The sequence below is a fragment of the Watersipora subatra genome, chromosome 3 (assembly GCF_963576615.1).
Source record: "Watersipora subatra chromosome 3, tzWatSuba1.1, whole genome shotgun sequence".
Taxonomy (NCBI): domain Eukaryota; kingdom Metazoa; phylum Bryozoa; class Gymnolaemata; order Cheilostomatida; family Watersiporidae; genus Watersipora; species Watersipora subatra.
The window spans coordinates 75729057-75748976 of NC_088710.1; the positions used below are offsets into that span (position 1 = coordinate 75729057).

Consider the following 19920-nt stretch of genomic DNA (forward strand, 5'->3'; position numbering starts at 1 on the left):
CCATAATAATAGTAGTAGTAGATATAGCAGTAAGGGTATGCCATAATGATAGTAGTAGTAGATATAGCAGTAAGGGTATGCCATAATAATAGTAGTAGTAGATATAGCAGTAAGGGTATGCCATAATACTAGTAGTAGTATATATAGCAGTAAGGGTATGCCATAATAGTAGTAGTAGATATAGCAGTAAGGGTATGCCATAATAATAGTAGTAGTAGATATAGCAGTAAGGGTATGCCATAATACTAGTAGTAGTATATATAGCAGTAAGGGTATGCCATAATAATAGTAGTAGTAGATATAGCAGTAAGGGTATGCCATAATAATAGTAGTAGTAGATATAGCAGTAAGGGTATGCCATAATACTAGTAGTAGTATATATAGCAGTAAGGGTATGCCATAATAATAGTAGTAGTAGATATAGCAGTAAGGGTATGCCATAATAATAGTAGTAGTAGATATAGCAGTAAGGGTATGCCATAATGATAGTAGTAGTAGATATAGCAGTAAGGGTATGCCATAATAATAGTAGTAGTAGATATAGCAGTAAGGGTATGCCATAATACTAGTAGTAGTATATATAGCAGTAAGGGTATGCCATAATAGTAGTAGTAGATATAGCAGTAAGGGTATGCCATAATAATAGTAGTAGTAGATATAGCAGTAAGGGTATGCCATAATACTAGTAGTAGTAGATATAGCAGTAAGTGTATGCCATAATACTAGTAGTAGTATATATAGCAGTAAGGGTATGCCATAATACTAGTAGTAGATATAGCAGTAAGGGTATGCCATAATAATAGTAGTAGTAGATATAGCAGTAAGGGTATGCCATAATACTAGTAGTAGTATATATAGCAGTAAGGGTATGCCATAATACTAGTAGTATATATAGCAGTAAGTGTATGCCATAATAATAGTAGTAGTAGATATAGCAGTAAGGGTATGCCATAATACTAGTAGTAGTATATATAGCAGTAAGGGTATGCCATAATACTAGTAGTAGTATATATAGCAGTAAGGGTATGCCATAATAATAGTAGTAGTAGATATAGCAGTAAGTGTATGCCATAATAATAGTAGTAGTAGATATAGCAGTAAGGGTATGCCATAATACTAGTAGTAGTAGATATAGCAGTAAGTGTATGCCATAATACTAGTAGTATATATAGCAGTAAGTGTATGCCATAATAATAGTAGTAGTAGATATAGCAGTAAGGGTATGCCATAATACTAGTAGTAGTAGATATAGCAGTAAGGGTATGCCATAATAATAGTAGTAGTAGATATAGCAGTAAGGGTATGCCATAATACTAGTAGTATATATAGCAGTAAGTGTATGCCATAATAATAGTAGTAGTAGATATAGCAGTAAGGGTATGCCATAATAGTAGTAGTAGATATAGCAGTAGGTGTATGCCATAATACTAGTAGTAGTAGATATAGCAGTAAGGGTATGCCATAATACTAGTAGTAGTAGATATAGCAGTAAGGGTATGCCATAATACTAGTAGTAGTAGATATAGCAGTAAGGGTATGCCATAATACTAGTAGTAGTATATATAGCAGTAAGGGTATGCCATAATAATAGTAGTAGATATAGCAGTAAGTGTATGCCATAATAATAGTAGTAGTAGATATAGCAGTAAGTGTATGCCATAATAATAGTAGTAGTAGATATAGCAGTAAGGGTATGCCATAATAATAGTAGTAGTAGATATAGCAGTAAGGGTATGCCATAATAATAGTAGTAGTAGATATAGCAGTAAGGGTATGCCATAATAATAGTAGTAGTAGATATAGCAGTAAGGGTATGCCATAATACTAGTAGTAGTAGATATAGCAGTAAGGGTATGCCATAATAATAGTAGTAGATATAGCAGTAAGTGTATGCCATAATGATAGTAGTAGTAGTATATATAGCAGTAAGTGTATGCCATAATACTAGTAGTAGTATATATAGCAGTAAGGGTATGCCATAATAGTAGTAGTAGATATAGCAGTAAGGGTATGCCATAATACTAGTAGTAGTAGATATAGCAGTAAGGGTATGCCATAATACTAGTAGTAGTAGATATAGCAGTAAGGGTATGCCATAATACTAGTAGTAGTATATATAGCAGTAAGGGTATGCCATAATAATAGTAGTAGATATAGCAGTAAGTGTATGCCATAATAATAGTAGTAGTAGATATAGCAGTAAGGGTATGCCATAATAATAGTAGTAGTAGATATAGCAGTAAGGGTATGCCATAATACTAGTAGTAGTATATATAGCAGTAAGGGTATGCCATAATAATAGTCCCACGACCAAACAAGAGTGAAACGATTGATTGGGAGAATTATGATAAATGCACATGTGCACACAACTCCCGAAAAATTATCCGTTAACGGCCGTCAACAAACCCTTGCAACGAAATCCTATCAACAAATTTAACTATTTTTCAGTAAAGTCGTTTAAGTATAATAATGATACAAAACGCATATAAACCTATTTAAATATGTTACCAAGCCTTTGAAAGGTTGACGCAAATACCTAAAACTAACCCATCTGATCGGATTATACATAAATAGACAGATTTATTAGGACGAAAATCGTCACAAAACGCCTGAAAAGCTTCGTTTAATAAAAGTTAAGACCGGAAATTGAAACGCCGAGCGACAGAGAATAGAACGATAAAGTCTTGCCACAAATCGCCACAAAACGCTTGAACAGCTTGGTTTATTAATAGTTTCGACCGACCTACGAAACGCCAATAAAGCCGTGCGACAGATAGTAGAACTGTTTACTGTGTACTGTTTGTCTACTGTTTGAGGCGTAGACCGATTTACAGGTACGAAAATGTGGTACACAGTTTATCAGCCTACGTTTTTGTCCAATTACCGAAGGTTTTTCAAATTATCTAGAACATCAGCTAGATTTCTTTACATCTTATCTACAAGGTAGGGCGTTACTACAACGCCCTTTTATGACAAGAATATTTCTTTATTTCACTCCAGTTTGCATAAAACTTCCAGACGCGTAAATGCCAACGCTTGCTCTCTGTTACATATCGCTGTCAAAACCATTCTACATTCATCACAACACAACCAACTTTCAAACTGTATATTACACATCAGTTTGCCGTTTAACGTTTAATATTGCATTTCAGAGATATAATAAACATATTTCTTTATTGTTGGCATTGTTGTTGTTAGTTAAATTACGTACAGTAGGTTAGGTCTACAGCTTGAATTAATATTTATTTTATTATTGTAAAACATAAGTTTGAGATAGTTAAATATTTATTTTATTAATATTTATTTCTGTTACATATCGTTGTCAAAACCGTTCTGCATTCAACACAACCAGCTTTCAAACTGTATATTACAATATATTTTACTTGTAATATTGCATTTCAGAGCTGTAATAAACATATTTCATTATTGCTGTTGTTAGTTAAATTACGTACAATAGTTTAGGTCTACAGTTTGAATTAATATTTATTTTAACCAACAACCAACTTTCAAATTGTGTATTACACGGCAGCTTGCCATTTTACTTTTAATATTGCATTTCAATATAATAAGAGATTTAATAAACATATTTCATTATTGCTGTTGTTAGTTAAATTACGTACAGTAGGTTAGGTCTACGGCTTGAATTAATGTTTATTTTATTATTGTAAAACATAAGTTTGAGATAGTTAAATATTTATTTTATTAATATTTATTTCTGTTACATATCGCTGTCAAAACCGTTCTACATTCAACACAACCAACTTTCAAACTGTATATTACAATATATTTTACTTTTAACATTGCATTTCAGATATATAATAAACATATTTGATTATTGCTGTTGTTAGTTAAATTACTTACAGTAATTTGGGTCTACAGCTTGAATTAATATTTATTTTAACCAACAAACAACTTTCAAATTGTATATTACACGGCAGCTTGCCATTTACTTTTAATATTGCATTTCAATATAATAAGAGATATAATAAACATACATGTATATCATTATTGCTGTTGTTATTTAAATTACGTACAGTAGTTTAGGTCTACAGCTTGAATTAATATTTATTTTATTATTGTAAAACATAAGTTTGAGATAGTTAATTATTTATTTTATTAATATTTATTTCTGTTACATTTCTGTTATTTCTGTTGCGTCTTTTTAGAGTCGTGCTCCCTCAAATTTATTTTACATCATCTCAAACAAGTCTCATTTACATTATACTCTGTCAATTCCTGCTGAGAACTACTTTTTCAACAACCAACAGTACCCTTTCTTTTTTCCATTATTACTTTGGTCGTGGGCTGTATGACAGTGGAATTTCTAGTAGTAGATATAGCAGTAAGTGTATGCCATAATGATAGTAGTAGTAGTATATATAGCAGTAAGTGTATGCCATAATACTAGTAGTAGTATATATAGCAGTAAGGGTATGCCATAATAGTAGTAGTAGATATAGCAGTAAGGGTATGCCATAATAGTAGTAGTAGATATCGAAGTAAGGGTATGCCATAATACTAGTAGTAGTAGATATAGAAGTAAGGGTATGCCATAATAATAGTAGTAGTAGATATAGCAGTAAGTGTATGCCATAATAATAGTAGTAGATATAGCAGTAAGTGTATGCCATAATGATAGTAGTAGATATAGCAGTAAGTGTATGCCATAATAATAGTAGTAGATATAGCAGTAAGTGTATGCCATAATGATAGTAGTAGTAGTATATATAGCAGTAAGTGTATGCCATAATACTAGTAGTAGTATATATAGCAGTAAGGGTATGCCATAATAGTAGTAGTAGTAGATATAGCAGTAAGGGTATGCCATAATACTAGTAGTAGTAGATATAGCAGTAAGGGTATGCCATAATAATAGTAGTAGTAGATATAGCAGTAAGGGTATGCCATAATACTAGTAGTAGTAGATATATCAGCAAGTTTCTACCAAAATCTGAACCTTTTGATGTAATAACTATACTAGGCATGAGGCCGGCTGATACAACAAATGGCCAATTATCATCATAATCTATGAAACAGTATACCTGTTCAACCTATTTCTTTTTGCATTGAAGACAAAATTTCAGTTAGTTGCAGTTGTTTAAAATCTGCTAAGGCATAGCGTGTTACATAAGCATAAATGGAATTGCGGCTTTTAAAATATACTCCGTCTCATGTCTGTGTGGTACTAGGTTACAAAAACTAACTGGTGTCTTCAAAACCCTTACAATATACTCCGTCTCATGTCTGTGTGGTACTAGGTTACAAAAACTAACTGGTGTCTTCAAACCCTTACAATATACTCCGTCTCATGTCTGTGTGGTACTAGGTTACAAAAACTAACTGGTGTCTTCAAACCCTTACAATATACTCCGTCTCATGTCTGTGTGGTACTAGGTTACAAAAACTAACTGGTGTCTTCAAACCCTTACAATATACTCCGTCTCATGTCTGTGTGGTACTAGGTTACAAAAACTAACTGGTGTCTTCAAACCCTTACAATATACTCCGTCTCATGTCTGTGTGGTACTAGGTTACAAAAACTAACTGGTGTCTTCAAACCCTTACAATATACTCCGTCTCATGTCTGTGTGGTACTAGGTTACAAAAACTAACTGGTGTCTTCAAACCCTTACATACCTCCAATTTATGTGTATATCTAGTTTAGGTATGAAATGCAGCGGATGATTATTTCTATATAGTAACTTTCAAGTGTTTACCTGCGCACTCATTGAAGTATTTGCTTTTGTCATGCTCTTCTTGAGTTTAAAAAAATGCAAGGCATAACTTTAACTGATCCGTTATTGCTCATGCGCAGACCACAGACCTCACCTGATCTAGTTACCTTATCTGATTACCATTATGTACCCCAATAAAAAAACTACTCTGATTCTTTGCAAAGTGTGTGGATTACTTGACTGGAATTGGAATGCGTCACGTGTACCCCAGTTGTGTACCTTGAATGCATAGAGAATCCAAAAGAGCTTTAAACACCCGTGTTATGAAAACAATTTACAGAATATGGTCATTACTTCTAGCATATGGTTATAAAGCACAGAGAAAATAATTATTACTATATTACCTGTGAGGTAAGATTGAAGGGGTTTGGAGTTCAGTCTTTTCGGTTTGGCCTTTGAGGCTTTGGGGTTTGGGATTTGGGGTTTGGGTTCAGTCTTTTCGGTTTGGCCTTTGAGGGTTGGGGTTTGAGGTTTGAAGTTGAAGTTTGGAGTTTAGTGTTTTGAGTTTTGTTTAGAAGTTGATTTTGAAGGTTTTTGTGGGTTTTAGGGTTGGTGTTCAAAGGTTTGATGGGATGGGGTTGGTGTTCAAGGGCTTGATGGGTTGGGGTTGGTGTTCAAGGGTTTGCTGGGTTGGGGTTGGTGTTCAAGGGCTTGATAGGATGGGGTTGGTGTTCAAGGGCTTGATGGGTTGGTGTTCAAGGGCTTGATAGGATGGGGTTGGTGTTCAAGGGTTTGATGGGCTGGGGTTGGTGTTCAAGGGCTTGATAGGATGGGGTTGGTGTTCCAGGATTTGGGTTGAGGTAGGTGTTCAAGGGTTTCATGCGTTGAAGTTGGTGTTAAAAGGTATGATGGGTTGAAGTTCAAAGGTTTGATAGGTTGGTGTTAGTGTCCAAAGGTTTGGGATTAGTGTTCAAGGATTTGAGGTTTGCTGCCTTGATAGATTGCTATTACTTCTCTGTACATTCAATCTTACTTGTAATCATTATTGGAAAGCTTTAATGAGCGTATTCTTTTTTGCTTTAGGCAAGCTTCACAGAGTAACATTGTAGAAACATTAGTTTTCAAGGTCACCAAGTGGATCACCATGAGGTTACCCAAAGCAGAGCTTAATAAATGCACTGTTAGTTAATAGGCTTCATTTTTCTGGTATAGAAATGTCAGGAGTTCCAAGCCAAGTTCTACAGTTTCAAGTGACTGGTTCTCATACTGTAATACAGGTCGTTATTTGGAAGAAATCCTGCGTAAACTGGTAGAATGTTTTAGAACCATGTCATATCGAATGGTTATCATAAGCAAACAAAACTATGCACTAATATATTATAATGATTATGTAATGATCCATATTTCTTGCTTGATGATTTTTAGTGAAAATCAACAGCAATAGAAATTCAACCGGGGAAACTAAACTGTGTGTCAAAAAGTCGAAGAGAGATATATTCATGCTTACTGTAAAATCTGTATTTGAACGCCACTTTTCTTTGAACGCAATCACTATTTGAGTGCCACTATGAGAGAAGGGCTTAAAAACAGAGTGCCACCCTTTGATTGACCGTTCCCTCTATTTGAACACCACTTTAATTTGATTGCCACTATTTGACATTTTTAATCTTAACGAACCCATAATAGCAAGTGATCAGTAGGAAAGTGTCCACAAAAACCGTGCTAATAATGACTCGATCACATTAATAACAATTAATTCGGTCGTTGTTTCTGTTTGTATCAAAGTCCGTTTTCCAATTCTAAAAAGGTTAAAAACATTTTTAACCTTTTTTGATAAAAATGTTAAAAACTTCTCTGATTTGTGAGCATCAGTAGGTTCTACCTTATAGAGACGCTCTGTCTGACACATTGATTCTTCATACAGCTTTTAAGGATTCATGTCTTAAATTGGTATTGTTTGTTGCTCTTACAAAACTCAGCTCTTTCCAACTAGCAGTACTTATTCCTTGTTTATTATATTACCTATCATTGTGGTTTATATTATAGTCATCCACAATATTGTAAAATAGATTATATCTAACAGCAACCCTACACACTAACCATAAAGCCATTAAATATGGTCAAATGTAAGCTTGTACTCGGCACTGGTAAAATCAAATACAACATGGTAAAAAATAACCAACATGTTATTTGAGTTTAACAGTATAACAGGCATTGTTTGTTTTCTTGTTGAGTTGTTAAACATGCAATTTCATGACATAAAAATAAAAAACATGCAGATGTAATATGAATTTCTAAATTCTCTTTTAGACACCAGAAATCTCTTGCTCAACTGAAGTACAAAGCGATGCTTGCGTTGACACGATCGCCAATTTAAGTTTAGGTGAAACATCAATACATCAGTCACACCACTTCTCTACTCAGCAGGATCAGGAATCTGTCATTACAGCAGCAGTAAGTCTAATAGTCTATTCAACTCATCTACAATTAGACATGAATCATGTAATTTGTACGTAAAGATCCACAAAAATATGTTTTTTGTGAAATTTAACATTAAGACAAAAACAGCGAAATATTTAAAGATAAGAAATGTTGCTGCGAGATAACAGTTAATTCAACGAGGCACATGCAAACTCCTATTGTATGTTTTCCCAAGAGGCTGTTGTGATCAGGGTTGGGGTTTGGGTAAATACCAACTAAGACCGTAAAAACCACTGGGAAAAATATGGTTTTCACCGTCCACCCTAAATACCCCGGAATAGATGGAGAAAAATATCAGAAGTTTGAATAAAGCAATAAATCCAAATGATCACGGTTCTTGCTGTCTCTCTGTGGTCTATTTGCTGTCTCTCTATAGTCTATTTGCTGTCTCTCTATGGTCTACTTGCTGTCTCTCTATAGTCTATTTGCTGTCTTTCTGTGGTCTACTTGCTGTCTCTCTATAGTCTATTTGCTGTCTCTCTGTGGTCTATTTGCTGTCTCTCTATGGTCGATTTGCTGTCTCTCTGTTGTCTATTTGCTGTCTCTCCATAGTCTATTTGCTGTCTCTCTGTGGTCTATTTGCTGTCTCTCTATGGTCTAACTAAACTATTTTTATTGAAACTGAAAGCGCTGAAAGCCTTTTAGCAAGCCATAGAACTATAATTTTTATTATTTAGTATTTATTTACAATAATGAAAAGTTTACAAGATGAAATCAAATACACTATATTGGTACAAACTACTTGAGATGCACACACTACACATAGTCACTCAACAATATATAATTGTTACCATTCTGTTACAAATTTCACTTTATTGAAATATTTATTGTTAGTCAACCACTTTGCAGTTTTCTCTATTCCCAGCAGGTTCCTTAACTTTATCTGATTCAGCCCAAAGTTGCTAAAGGCTCTCTCTATTGCTACTGATGATGCTATCTGAGACACATCTGGAACACCTTGAGAAGGTTGCACACAGCATCATTCATGCAATGCTCGCAGACAGCTGAAGTAACTCCCTGGATCCATCTCCATCTCCTTCCCACTCTCAGAGAAGTCTGCAGCGAATGGTGGCTCTCCAGCAAAATACTTGTAAAGGGTAGCGATATCGAGGCTGTCAGAACTCAGTATAATAGCATTGACAAGCAAATCGTTGCCAAGTAAATTAGGGTAATGCTCAGAGCAGCCATGAACAGTTACATCTGGACTTTGTCACTAACTATACCAGCGCTCTTAAACTTACTAACGAGATACATTCCAACGAGATACATGTTTGTTAAGTGAATTAGTTTGCAAGTTGTCTCAATTTATTATTTTGTACAGAACGTATGTTCAAGGATTATATACATGTAAGTATGTTAAAAGTTTGTATAAGTAGCATATATTGGTTTGTACTACATTTAAAGAACACTAAATAATAATAAAACAATATGCTCTATAAAGATGTACGCTCAGTATAACTCATGTATATAGTAGCAGTCTTCACCCCATAAGTATCACTGATGTATATAGTAGTAGTCTTCACCCCATAAGTATCACTCATGTATATAGTAATAGTCTTCACCCCATAAGTATCACTCATGTATATAGTAGTAGTCTTCACCCATCCCATAAGTATTGTGGTGGGTGGCGTCCACTCGCAGCTGAGCCAAGCCTAAGCCAAGCCAAAGCCGAGTCAAGCCGGAGCCGGGCCGAGCTGGGCCGTGCCAGGTAGAACAGAGGCGGGGTCTACCCGCTATTTGAGCATGAACATATGAGTTAGAAGGCAGAGCTGTTCTGGGCCTGTTCATTGCGTGTTACTTGATCATTCTTGTACAAATTATGAACTAAGCAGAAATATAGGTCTAAACTAATGCACTGAGTCTTGTATTAGTGGGGGAAAAGTGAAGGTCGTACAAAACCTTTACACTGGTGGCAGCAGTGGGATCTCTGACGATCCCAAGAACTTCACCACAAGACTCGCATTTGATCATTGCATTGTGGATAAACTGGGCTTGCCTGAAAAAATGACAAACACTACTCCTACTGGAAGAACTCCCTGGCAACAGGAAGAAATCCAGAGCGAGCTGTAGAAAGCCCTGCAGCAACGGACCCAGTAGATGCACTGCTCTGAGAGCAGAAACCTACTGAAGGATCCGACCGGACTTACCTAAAACGACCGCATTGCTCCCACTAGCAGAACTTCCTGGCAACAGGAAGAAACCCAGGAAAGAGCCGATGGCCACGGACTCGGCAGAGGTACTGCTCTAGAGAAAGAGCAGAAACTTACTGCAAGCCAAACATGGCCTATGGGAGAGCACTAAGCTCCGATCCAGGACCTGACCGACTAGTCGAAGCACTAGAACGGGTGCTACTGATGCCAAGAGCTCAGGAACCGGCACCACGCTTCAGGACTCCCAGTACACAGGAAAAGGAGATGTGGAGTATTTTATTGCTCGCTTTATGGAGGTAGCCGATGCCAACCGGTGGACGGGAGGAGCAACCCTGTTGCACCTCCGAGAGGCACTGGGCGAACAGGCTGAGGACTGCGGACGGGCAGAGGATCAGGAGGCCATATTTAATGCCCTCCAGACAAGATTCGGGCTATTCTTCAGGCAGGCATTAAGCCAGCTTAATGCCCTTAGATGGGAGAAAGAAACGACACATCAGGAGCATGCTATGGAGGTCGAAAGGCTGGTACGCATTGCGTACGGAGACCTGCCAAACCGTCACCGGGATAGCATGGCCATGGAGACATTCTGTAGCTCACTAAGGGACTCTGCCCTGCAGCGACATCTGTTGGCCGTACACACGCCCACACTAGCTGACGCTGTACGAGCCGGAAATGATTACCTCCAGATTCAGGGAAATGAGTGCAAACCTGCCGGATCTTCGGTGCGAGCCCTGGAAGGAAGATCCTCTGACCGGGTAAACTCGACCAAAACTGACGTTATTAGACAACTAACCCAGCTATTCCAAACTCTCACGGAGAAGATGGAACAGCTCCAGAAGTGGGTCCATGCTCCAACCAAAAGGATGAACCAACCAGCTACCCTTTGCTGGGGGTTGTGGCCAACCAGGGCACGTTCGGAAGAACTGCCCTGTCACTTAAAACTGACTGCGGGAAATGAGGAAAGGCCACAGCAGTAGCTCTGACTACTGACTGTGCCAAGGCCAAGCAACCCCGGAAACATATTAAAGCCACACGGGATTTGGTGGAAGCTGACGGATGGTCTCAACCAGCAAGGACTAGACCGAGGGAAGTTCGTACACAGAAAGGACCTGTGGAGACACAAAATTACTATCAGTCCTTGAGTGAGGCCAGCCCTGACGCTTTCGCGATCCTGGATACCGCCTACGCCCCTCTGTGTGAGTGGCCAGGATGTAGCCCGAAACGAAGGAGGGTAACACCCAAATCTCCTCCACCCCAAACAACGAGAACCATCTCCACCGAACCGAACAGTCGGAAGCCTGTCTTAAAAGCGGCAGGATTGGCACCTTCTCCACCTTGGGAGTGGCAATCCTAGGAATCACAGACCTACCATGGACGTGAGACGGCCCAAAGGACTGGTCCCGCCCCACCGCGGAAAGAAAGTCCTCCAGGCCTCACGGAAGATGTCCTGGAAAACACCACTAGGGCGCAAGTCCTCAGCTGACCTCACTCCATCAGCTATTTCATTCAAAGAAAAGCGGAAGGGCGGCCCATCTAGTTTCCCCTAAACATGGGATGCACTACAAACCTGATAAATAAGCAGGTCTTTGACCGACTGCCCGGAGCCGTGCGAGACCGGCTTGAAGAGAGTGACAGCCACGGGTTACTGGCTGATAAAATCCGGTTCCCCTTCTATGGGATAATCCGGCTGACAAATTGTCTACAAACCACGTAAAGATGGAGGAAGTCTTTGTAGTCAGTCGTCTAAGCGAGGATGCCATACTGGGAATGCTATTCTTCGTGGCCCATCAGTGTTCTCTCGAGTTTGAGCAACCAGTAGTCTGGGTGGATGGCAGGCAGCTAGCCTGCACGGACCGGCATGGATGACTGCTACAGAGCAAAGTACAGGTGATCAGGGGGTGGTGGTTCCGGCTCGGACGGAGATGGCGACACATTGTCGCATCACCACACGGAATTACTGCCCAATAGAGCTGATTGAAGGGTTTCCCGACGGACCCCCATTGGCAAGTAGCCTGAATCAGCCAGGACCCAAAGGACAGGTCATCACCCATTGTATGAACACGACGGAGCGGTCATTGACCTTCCGGTCTGAAGCCACCATTGGTACATACATGGGGGTGGAGACCCCACAAGTCAAGGAAGATGACCCCCTTACTGTATGAAGCCGGTCCGACTTTAGCCAATGGAGTGCCGGCTCACTTTAGGGAGTTGTTTCAGTCGGCTCGACTGCATTGTGAGGGGGCGAGTCAGACGGCGAGGTTGGCCTCCCTGCTGAGTCGGTATGCCACCGTGTTCAGTATGGGCGATGACGACGTAGGAAGGACCTCCGGGGTGGAGCACTCCATTCCACTCAAAGAGGGCACTCGTCCGATCCGGCAGCCCCCCCACAGGCTCGAGCCGAAAAAAAGGTGGAGGCCAAAAGACAGGCCAGGACTTACTCATGAGAGGGCTCATCAAACTATCTGAAGGAGCCTGGACCTCTTCCGTGGTGCTGGTCTGAAAGAAGGGCGGGAAATGGCGTTTCGGCATCCATTATCGGCGGCTGAACGTCGTCAGCGAGCAAGATGCCTACCCCCTACCCAGGATCAACGACAGCCTGGACGCGCTGTCTGGGAGTCGTTACTTCGGCACGTTGGACCTGGTGAGCGGGTATTGGCAAGTACCCCTGAATGCGGAAGCACAAGAGAAGTCAGCCTTCTCAGCACGATCTGGATTGTTGAAGTGGAAGGTGTTGCCCTTTGGATTGACGTCCCCCAGTCACTTTCCAAAGGCTCATGGAACGCGTCCTACATGGCCTCCATTGGCGAACCCTGTTGCTATATCTCGATTACATTATTTTCATCGCACCGGACTTCGATACACACTTGCACCGGCTGTAGGAGGTCATCCAGAGACTCCACAAGGCTGGATTAAAACTGAAACTGTCTAAATGTGAATTATTGCAACCCCAGGTCTGCTACCTGGGTCACATGTTAAGCCAGGATGGAGTCTCTACAGACCCCAACAAGGTAAAAGCAGTCACGGAGTGGCCGAACCCACGCGGAGTAAAAGAACTCCAAGGATTTCTTGGGATAGTCGGCTACTACCAACAATGTATTCCGAAGTTTGCCGCTACAGCGCATTCCTTGCACCGGCTGACTGCAAAGAGAGAGTCCTGGAAATGGACGGAAAAGGAACATATCGCTTTAAGCAAGCTGAATGACCGTATCAGCACCGCACCGATCTTGGGCTACTCAAACTCCTAGAAGCAGTACAACTTGAACACAGATGCCAGTGGATGTGGAGTAGGGGCCGTGCTGTCCCAAGTACAAGGGGTCTGCCAGAGGGTCATTGCCTATTATAGCATAACCGTCAAAAATTGTTGATGGAGGCCGCAGAAAAACGAAGACAGGAGACAACTCCCAAAGAAAACCCGGCCGGACCAGAGGAAAGAGAGCGCCAAAGACCGAGTTCAGTAAAAATCCATCTGGTGCCACTAAAAGAAAAAGTTTCGGGAGAACTGGAATCAAACCCAGAGGAAGCCGGAGAAACCTCGACTCCAGAAATCCCATCAACTCCAGAAATCCCATCAGCTCCAGTCCGGCACAATCCGAGACCAGCCTGGACCACTAGGAAGCCAGAACGATACAGAGACGGAGTATGCTACTAAATGGAATTGCCGGAAAACGGTTTGGAGGTCGTACGGGAAACCAGCGAAACAGCTCTCATGAACGCAACCAAAGCTTTCCTTTTAAAGCACTCGTTTTCAACAACAAGACTTTATGAACCCAATTACTATATGTGCCGGCAAGTAAAACTATATTTTATCTTTTCCAATTTTACATGCAACATGTGGTTAAAATACATATATATATGTTTAATGTTATAACTCAAACCATCCCTGTGTTGTTTAACAAACTTTTTTTAATATAGTTATAACAGATATAAATACATGGGATATTTAATAGTAAACCATGAGATGTAAAAATTTTTCTTTTAGAGGAACAAGTTAGCATTTATTAAGGGGGTTAGCTCGAACAACTAAAACAAAAATAGAAAAGTAGTGCAGTGCCCAGAAAGGAAAAAACCATCGAAAAAACTCCGCGGAAAAATATACTAAAAAATAAGAGCTAAAAAGAGCCATTTTAAACATCAAAAAACTGAAAAAAAGTGGCATGCCTGACACTAGCATAGTTTGAAAAATTTGCAAAATAGGTTGTGGATGGACCATTTTACACTAGTTGTGAAATGTTTTAATAAGAGATAAATAATAATAGGCAAAGAGTAAGGCAGGTGAATGACAAACCTATAATCTTGGTGATAGTCATCTAGCTGATGAACTATGTGGATAAATAGTTTTCATTATTGAAGACTTAAAAGTTTTGAGATACGACTAAAACATTATATGTGACATTCATCATATCAGAAGCATTTTGCCATTTGAGCTTATTTTATCTTATTGCATCGTCACACAGCGTTTTCGTATGGCCAAAACTAGGGGCTGTGGTGAGTCATGTCCTTGCTTTATTGACAACTGTTGCAGGTGTATGTGAATGGTGAACCATGTGCTTGCTTTATTGACAACTTTTGCAGGTGTATGTGAATGGTGAACCATGTGCTTGCTTAATTGACAACTGTTGCAGGTGTATGTGAATGGTGAGCCATGTGTTTGCTTTATTGACAACTGTTGTAGGTGTATGTGAAGGGTGAGCCATGTGTTTGCTTTATTGACAACTGTTGTAGGTGTATGTGAAGGGTGAGCCATGTGTTTGCTTTATTGACAACTGTTGTAGGTGTATGTCAAGGGTGAACCACGTGCTTGCTTAGTTGACAGCTGTTGCAGGTGTATGTGAATGATGAGCCATGTGCTTGCTTTATAGACTGTTTCAGGTGTAGTGAATAGTAAGCCATATGTGACATACAATCATCGATGTGATGCTCAGGATGCTCAAGATTAATGGAGACGTGTCTGTATTAGATGTTAAGAATTCTTGGCTCATCGGTGACTGCTGGCCATATAATTTCAATTTATAAAATCATCAGTGGACTTTTCTCTTTGTTTGGATCTGCAAACTTTACTTATATACTGCTGTAGAAAGATAACTCCTATTGCAAAGTACCAGGTCTCAAGTCAGGAGACATTGTTAAAGTCATAGGCCCAATCAAGGATGACCCAAAAAGGTAAAACACAGTGCAGGATGCTATCTGCCCGGATCTGGTATCAGTGATGGGTAACTATTGCTAGTTCTTCTGTATATGTATCCATATCTTGACTGTATATCCACTACTTGTTCTCCTGTATATGTATCCATATCTTGACTGTATATCTACTACTTGTTCTCCTGTATATGTATCCATATATTGACTGTATATCTATTGCCAGTTGTCCTATATAGGTATCCATATCTTGACTGTATATTTATTGCTAGTTCTCCTGTGTATGTATCAAGATATGGATACATATACAGGAAAACTAGAAGTAGATATACAGTCAAGATTTGGATACATATATAAGAGAACTAGCAATAGATATACAGTCAATATATGGATACATACACAGGAGAACTAGCAATATATATACAGTCAAAATACGGATACATATACAGGACCAGTAGCGATAGATATACAGTCAATATATGGATACATATACAGGAGAACTAGCAATAGATATATAGTCAAGATATGGATACCTATATAGGACAACTAGCAATAGATATACAGTCAAGATATGGATACATATACAGGACAACTAGCAATAGATATACAGTCAAGATATGGATACATATATAGGACAACTAACAATAGATATACAGTCAATATATGGATACATATACGGAAGAACTAGCAGTAGATATACAGTCAATATATGGAAACATACACAAGAGAACTAGCAATAGATATACAGTCAAAATATGGATACATATACAGGAGAACTAGCAATAGATATATAGTCAAGGTATAGATACATATACAGGAGAACTAGCAGTAGATATACAGTCAAACTATGGATACATATATAGGACAACTAGCAATAGATATACAGTCAATATATGGATACATATACAGAAGAACTAGTAGTGGATATACAGTCAATATCCAAATATCCACATATTGACTGTATATCCACTACTAGTTCTTCTGTATATGTATCCAAATATTGACTGTATATCTATTGCTAGTTGTCTTATATAGGTATCCATATCTTGACTGTATATCTACTGCTAGTTCTCCTGTGTATGTATCCATAGTTTGACTGTATATCTACTGCTAGTTCTCCTGTATATGTATCCGTATCATGACTGTATATCTATTGCTAGTTCTCCTGTATATGTATCTATATATTGACTGTATATCTACCACTAATTCTCCTGTATATGTATCCATATATTGACTGTATATCTATTGCTAGTTGTCCTATATATGTATCCATATCTTGACTATATATCTATTGCTAGTTCTCCGGTATATGTATCCATATATTGACTGTATATCTATTGCTAGTTGTCCTATATATGTATCCATATTTTGACTATATATCTATTGCTAGTTCTTTTGTATATGTATCCATATATTGACTATATATCTATTGCTAGTTCTCCTGTATATGTATCCATATCTTGACTGTATAAATATTGCTAGTTTTCCTGTATATGTATCCATATCTTGACTGTATATCTACTGCTAGTTCTCCTGTATATGTATCCATATCTTGACTGTACATCTATGCTAGTTCTCCTGTATATGTATCCATATCTTGACTGTATATCTACTGCTAGTTCTCCTGTATATGTATCCATATCTTGACTGTACATTTATGCTAGTTCTCCTGTATATGTATAAAAATCTTGACTATATCTACTGCTAGTTCTCCTGTGTATGTATCCATATCTTGACTGTACATCTATGCTAGTTCTCCTGTAAATGTATCCATATCTTGACTATATCTATTGCTAGTTCTCCTGTATATGTATCCATATCTTGACTGTATATCTATTGCTAGTTGTCCTATATAGGTATCCATATCTTGACTGTATATCTGTGTTAGTTCTCCTGTATATGTATCCATATATTGACTGTATATCTACTACTAGTTCTCCTGTATATGTATCCATATATCGACTGTATATCTACTACTAGTTCTCCTGTATACGTATCCATATCTTGACTGTATATCTACTGCTAGTTCTCCTATATATGTATCCATATCTTGACTGTACATCTACTACTAGTTCTCCTGTATATGTATCTGTACCTTGACTGTATATATATTACTAGTTCTCCTGTGTATGTATCCATATATTGACTGTATATCTACTATTAGTTCTCCTGTGTATGTATCCTTATCTTGACTGTATATCTATTGCTAGTTCTCTTGTATATGTATCTATATATTGACTGTATATCTATTGCTAGTTCTCCTGTATATGTATCCATATTTTAACTGTATATCCATTACTATTTCTCCTATATATGTATCCATATATTGACTGTATATCTATTGCTAGTTCTCCTATATATGTATCCATATCTTGACTGTATATCTATTGCTAGTTCTCCTATATATGTATCCATATCTTGACTGTACATCTACTACTAGTTCTCCTGTATATGTATCTGTACCTTGACTGTATATATATTACTAGTTCTTCTGTGTATGTATCCATATCTTGACTGTATATATATTGCTAGTTTTCCTGTATATGTATCCATATCTTGACTGTATATCTACTGCTAATTCTCCTGTATATGTATCCATATCTTGACTGTACATCTATGCTAGTTCTCCTGTATATGTATCCATATCTTGACTGTACATCTATGCTAGTTCTCCTGTATATGTATCCATATCTTGACTGTACATCTATGCTAGTTCTCCTGTATATGTATCCATATCTTGACTGTATATCTACTGCTAGTTCTCCTGTATATGTATCCATATCTTGACTGTACATCTATGCTAGTTCTCCTGTATACGTATCCATACCTTGACTGTACATCTATGCTAGTTCTCCTGTATATGTATCCATATCTTGACTATATCTATTGCTAGTTCTCCTGTATATGTATCCATATCTTGACTGTATATCTATTGCTAGTTGTCCTATATAGGTATCCATATCTTGACTGTATATCTGTGTTAGTTCTCCTGTATATGTATCCATATATTGACTGCATATCTACTACTAGTTCTCCTGTATATGTATCCATATATCGACTGTATATCTACTACTAGTTCTCCTGTATATGTATCCATATCTTGACTGTATATCTATTGCTAGTTCTCCTATATATGTATCCATATATTGACTGTATATCTATTGCTAGTTCTCCTGTATATGTATCCATATATTGACTGTATATCTACTGCTAGTTCTCCTGTATATGTATCCATATCTTGACTCTATATCTATTGCTAGTTCTCCTATATAGGTATCCATATCTTGACTGTATATCTATTGCTAGTTCTCCTATATATGTATTCATATATTGACTGTATATCTATTGCTAGTTCTCCTATATATGTATCCATATATTGACTGTATATCTATTGCTAGTTCTCCTGTATATGTATCCATATATTGACTGTATATCTACTGCTAGTTCTCCTGTATATGTATCCATATCTTGACTGTATATCTATTGCTAGTTCTCCTGTATATGTATCCATATCTTGACTGTATATCTATTGCTAGTTTTTCTGTATATGTATCCATATATTGACTGTATATCTATTGCTAGTTTTCCTGTATATGTATCCATATATTGACTGTATATCTACTGCTAGTTCTCCTGTATATGTATCCATATCTTGACTGTATATCTATTGCTAGTTTTTCTGTATATTTATCCATATATTGACTGTATATCTATTGCTAGTTCTCCTGTATATGTATCCATATATTGACTGTATATCTACTGCTAGTTCTCCTGTATATGTATCCATATCTTGACTCTATATCTATTGCTAGTTCTCCTATATAGGTATCCATATCTTGACTGTATATCTATTGCTAGTTCTCCTATATATGTATTCATATATTGACTGTATATCTATTGCTAGTTCTCCTATATATGTATCCATATCTTGACTCTATATCTATTGCTAGTTCTCCTATATATGTATCCATATATTGGCTGTATATCTACTGCTAGTTCTCATGTATATGTATCCATATCTTGACTGTATATCTATTGCTAGTTCTCCTATATATGTATCCATATATTGACTGTATATCTATTGCTAGTTCTCCTATATATGTATCCATATTTTGACTGTACATCTACTACTAGTTCTCCTGTATATGTATCTGTACCTTGACTGTATATATATTACTAGTTCTCCTGTGTATGTATCCATATATTGACTGTATATCTACTACTAGTTTTCCTGTATATGTATCCATATCTTGACTGTATATCTATTGCTAGTTCTCCTATATATGTATCCATATATTGACTGTATATCTATTGCTAGTTCTCCTGTATATGTATCCATATATTGACTGTATATCTACTGCTAGTTCTCCTGTATATGTATCCATATTTTGACTGTATATCTATTGCTAGTTCTCCTGTATATGTATCCATATCTTGACTGTATATCTATTGCTAGTTTTTCTGTATATGTATCTATA

At 37.8% G+C, this 19920-nt stretch overlaps 1 long non-coding RNA gene across 1 annotated transcript in view; it reads left to right on the top strand.

Annotated features, from left to right (window-relative positions):
* Positions 1–7996: 7996 nt before the first annotated feature.
* LOC137391035 (uncharacterized) overlaps positions 7997–19920 on the top strand; it is a 35565-nt gene continuing 23641 nt past the window's right edge. The window contains exons 1-2 of the long non-coding RNA XR_010978099.1: positions 7997–8184; positions 15381–15516. This is a non-coding gene — a long non-coding RNA (uncharacterized lncRNA). The remainder of the gene's footprint in view (positions 8185–15380; positions 15517–19920) is intronic.